We start from the raw sequence: 5096 nt of genomic DNA on the forward strand, positions 1-5096 counted from the left end.
CGAGCTCGTATTGACCTATAATCTACGCTAGTCGATTAATCTTAACGAGAGCAATCAATTAGCAATGGTTTTATTTCATTCCGAAGATGCCGGATTTTGGCAAATTCATCAGATTCCGGTCAATTGTTCACCCCCGTCGATATGTTTCATGTCGTCAAGACATTCCGACAGTTTGGTATTTTTCCCTCCCTTTCCTTACTGATTTCATCCATTGTAGTTTTTTATGCTTTCGTTTATTTATTGTTATTTTCTTGTTTGTGTTAGCTTGTTTTCTTTAGTAGTCGAGTTCATTTTTATTTGATAATTAAAATAAATTCAATCCTAAAATTAGAATAGTTTGATTTGTTCTACTTTTTTTTGGATTTATTTCTTTTTCTGTGGTCTTATTTAATCAGTTCTGATTGTTCGAGTTCTCATATTAACTATGGTCATCACTGACCTAGTTAAGAGACTTGTTCATTTGGGTCTTGGTTTATTTTTGACCCAGGTAAGTGATTGGAGGGTAAAGAATAGAGGCTTAAAGGGTAGTCTATGAAATTGGGCAAGGGGAATCTTTAAAAACTGAATAGGAATCTTCCTCGAAAGAGGGGTTTGGGCTAGTTCAGTAATTGGTTTAAAAGTTCAGGGTTTAAAATGAAAAAATGAAAATTCAAAGAAGGGGTAATTGGTAAAAACTTGAACCAATTCTGCTGCCCTAGAGGTCCTCTATAAGAGTCATGTTTTCTTTCTTTGACAAGGGGAGAATTTAGAGATTAGAATACTAAAAAAGGAACAAAAACGGCTGAGCCTTCATACTCTAAAAAATCCAGAAAAAACTTTGCATTGTTTTGGTTCAAAATTGCTGGAATTTGTTCTCTGATTTCATTGTGAGTAGTAATTCAAAAAATTTCGAAAAGATTTCTGGTTGATTTTGGTTCAAAAAATGGCTTAAGGAAGTGGGAATTGATTTGTTGAAGTGCTGACTTGTTGCTGTTACTAAATCTCTCATTTTGCTGACTCTTAAACACATTTTCTTCTGTTGTTTGATTGTTGTATTCAGGTATGCTTTGGACCTCAAAATGACATGTTGAAATTGGCAATGAGAACGTTGATGACACACTGTTTCATTGCAATCTATTCTATATTACTCAATTCTGTATTTATTTAGTTTTTCTTTTATGTGTTTATGTGTTCATTATGCTGTTATTGTTGAAGCTCATTTGTAAGTTGAACAAGTAACTTAGTCTAGCATGTTTTGATTTGTGAATTGGTGAGAGTCTTGTTAGATATGTTCAGTTGTGCTTTAGACTGTTGGGTTTAGTGTTGAGTATTATGTTCAAAAGCTATGGTATTTGAGAATGTTTGGTGAATGATTGAACCATACGTAAAGGATTGAATGGGAATCCTTAGTTGGATTTCAACATTATCTAGAATTGAGGTAGTGAATGTTTGGTTTATAGTTGGTGTGTAATTGATGGGTGCATATGTGAGCTTGGTGGTTCTGTTTTTGTTTTGAAAAGGAGAAGAAACATGCTCTTGTGTTCTCATTAAAAGCAGGTCGTGTAATTTAAATGGTTAAATGTTTAATGCTCCAAAGGCTACTGTATTCCAATATGTGCTAAAGTGCAAAGTTTCAAGGACTGTTGGGCTTAACGCTAGGCCCAAAGAAATCAGTCTACGGCCATAAGATTTGCCCTATTGTGGGCTCGACCTGGGGCCCCATGGCCTTCAGTATGTGCTCATTCTCCTAAGAGAGTTTGCTTGGTTCAACAAGAAAAGGATTTTAACAAAAGTTCATTTTTAAAATGTTAATTCAATTCAGATTTCATGAAGCCTTAGTTGATCTGTGTTAAATGACTTCGTATATATTTTTATTCTGAGAGTTGGGCTTAATGCTGGCCCAGTCGGTGAAAGGACTCAGTCGTCTTGACTGCCCTTTACCCGCTCATTCTCTTGGGCTGAGTTCAGCTTAGAAGTCCAACGCTCCCCTGTAACTAGTAGTTGTGCAAACAATAGTTTCAATTATGTTGTTTTTAAGATGATTCTTTTACTTAGGTTGAGGTGTGCCATATTAAACAACACCAAATAGTTTATGCCCCTCATAATGCTAAATTAAGAAATCATTCGAACAATTGGACTTGAGGCGCGCCATATTAAGCAAGCTATAATCTATGGCCCTCAAAAGATTAGTTCAAACATCCTTTTGAAAAAATAGACTTGAGGTGTGCCATTTTAGTAAATAACTCATGGCCCTCATTTAATTCATATTAACTCTTTAAAAATCGAGGTGTGCCATCAATTAAACTTTCCATAGCCCTCGCAAACCTTGTTATTAATTTGAAATTTCGTAGTTGCTTTAGGCGCGCCATGTAAATTGATTTTCTTTCATTTATTAAATTCGGGTGTGCATTTCACGTGACCCAATTTTAATTCTTAACAATGTTAAATAGAACTTGTCGCGAACCGCGGGTGCATTTCCTGTGCCGTGGTTCAAGGCATGTTTTAAATAACGTTGACTCTTCCTAAAAGCGTTCTAAAATAATTAAAAAGCGGTTATAGAGTTAAAAATGCACCATAGGCTAAAATATTTAATAAATCAGATAATAGGCCAATTATAATAGTTTAAGCGACCATGCTAGAACCATGGAATTCGGGAACGCCTAACACCTTCTCCCGGGTTAACAGAATTCCTTATTTAGAATTTCTGGTTCGCAGACTTCAAAAGGAAAGTCGAGTTTCCTCGATTTAGGATTTAAAAATAAACCGGTGACTTGGGATACCAATTAAAATATTCCAAGTGGCGACTCTAAAAATTAAATAAACAATCCCATTTCGAATAATGTCACTTAAAGTGAAAAACTCCCATATCCCCCTTGTATATCCTCGGGGGGGAGGGGGGGATAAAAAGGAGGTGTGACAGCGCTATTTCGAACTTTCGTCGAAATATAAGCCCGTCGATGTTCGATCAAGGTCGCACTTTTATTCTTGGCGAAGGCCCTTGGCCTTAAGGGCGTTATTTCGAACTTTCGTCGAAATATAAGCCCGTGATCGGTCGAACTTTTCCTTTTGGCGAAGGCCCTTGGCCTTAAGGGCGTTATTTCGAACTTTCGTCGAAATATAAGCCCGCCGATGTTCCATCGAGGTCGAACTTTTCTTTTTGGCAAAGGCCCTTGGCCTTAAGGGCGTTATTTCGAACTTTCGTCGAAATATAAGCCCGTCGATGTTCGATCGAGGTCGAACTTTTCATTTTGGCGAAGTCCCTTGGCCTTAAGGGCGTTATTTCGAACTTTCGTCGAAATATAAGCCCGTCGTTGTTCGGTCGAGGTCGAACTTTTCTTTTTGGCGAAGGCCCTTGGCCTTAGGGGTGTTATTTCAAACTTTCATCGAAATATAAGCCCGTCGATGTTCGATCGAGGTAGAACTTTTCCCTTTGGCGAAGGCCCTTGGCCTTAAGGGCGTTATTTTGAACTTTCGTCGAAATATAAACTCGTCGATGTTCGATCGAGATCGAACTTTTCTTTTTGGCGAAGGCCCTTGGCCTTAAGGGCGTTATTTCGAACTTTCGTCGAAATATAAGTCTGTCGATGTTCGATCGAGGTCGAACTTTTCCTTTTGGCGAAGGCCCTTGGCCTTAAGGGGTTCGAACTTTCGTCGAAATATAAGCCCGTTGATGTTCGATCGAGGTCGAACTTTTCTTTTTGGCGAAGGCCCTTGGCCTTAAGGGCGTTATTTAGAACTTTAGTCGAAATATAAGCCCGTTGTGAGTCTCGGTTTTTTGGAGAGTTGGGTATCTTCTGGGGGAATCCCAGTTCGCCTGATTTTATTTGCATCAGGAGCGTGATGTCGGGGAGCAGAGAACGCTGCTGCTTTGCTCACACTCGTTTCACACGCATATTGGAGTTTCCCTATCTGACTTTTTACTTTTCGATCTGGAAATGTTATTGGCGGGCGGGACGATGAATTACACTTTCCCTTCAGGGATTTTCCCCTCGTCTTCACGGTTTTTAGGTCCTTGGGAAGGCTCTCCTGGGACACCTTCTCGGCGACGACGAGGGAGGGCCATTCAAGGGGTATCGTTTCCTAGGGGCTAGGTTTGTTCGGTGGGTGGTATTTCAGTTGTTTTGTAGTAATTTCCCCTTTTTCGGTAGGGTTGTTTCCTCACTCACTCGCCCGTGTGGTGCCCGCGTTCTTGTTCGAGCAATCGGCAGAAGGTGGGCCAGTATGATATTTCCTTATTCCGATTCAATGAGTTGGAGAGTGAAGGTGGATTTGTGGTGTTGCTCGTTTCGTTTGGCGCTTTGATGGTTGGTGGGGGTGACGTTTTCTGAATTCGGTAACTGTATTCAGCTCTCTTTCCTCTTATTTGGTCGCGGAGTGCTTAACTCTCCCTTTCTGTCTCCTTCATTTTCTTCGAAACAGCTGTAAGCGTATCATTGTTGTTCTCTTTTGGCGGGTGGCTATGTTTCCGGTTTTCGATCTGGAGAAGATCAGGAAGTTTTCACTAAGAAATCCCCACGGACGGTGCCACATTGTTTGACCAAAAGATATTGAAACCTTTTTGATTAAATCAATTAAGGAAATTGAAGAGGTAAATCTTAGCCAAACATAATAAATTCTAGATCTACAGACAAACCAAAAAATGATACATAAAATGAAATAGAGGCGATAAATTATCTAAGCCTTTCATTTCTTCTTGCCCCAATCAGTGAAAATGACTGTTGTACATATGCAATAGAAGATTCGAAATTGATTTACTTTCTGCTCACTAAGGAGATTACATAGGAAAAAGAGAGAGAAAAAAGCCTCCCCTTTCTAGGAAGGTCTCATCCCTATATATAGTCATGCAGTCATTGCCATGTATTTTGGCCATAGCCCCCCTCACTCCGCATCCGTTTTCATCGTTCGGTGAATATGTAGTTTGGCGTAAATAATGTCATTTTTCCTTATCCCATTGTTTGGACGTGGTCCCAATTGGGTCGGCCAGAGGGGTCAGATTTTGACCAATACAATATCTAACTTAAATCCTTTAGCTGACCCTCTTCTTCCCATTCGAGTGACTTTGTGATATTCACTAATAGTGTATAAGTTTTATAATAGCAATATATCTAACTTAAATC

General features: G+C 39.3%; 1 long non-coding RNA gene across 1 annotated transcript; it reads left to right on the plus strand.

Annotated features, from left to right (window-relative positions):
- The first annotated feature begins 743 nt into the window (after positions 1-743).
- On the plus strand, positions 744-1526 carry LOC109244300. The gene is made up of 2 exons (XR_002070683.1): positions 744-866; positions 1040-1526. It is a non-coding gene; the product is annotated as an uncharacterized LOC109244300 (long non-coding RNA).
- Positions 1527-5096: the final 3570 nt, after the last annotated feature.

The sequence above is a fragment of the Nicotiana attenuata genome, unplaced genomic scaffold, assembly GCF_001879085.1.
Source record: "Nicotiana attenuata strain UT unplaced genomic scaffold, NIATTr2, whole genome shotgun sequence".
NCBI lineage: Eukaryota > Viridiplantae > Streptophyta > Magnoliopsida > Solanales > Solanaceae > Nicotiana > Nicotiana attenuata.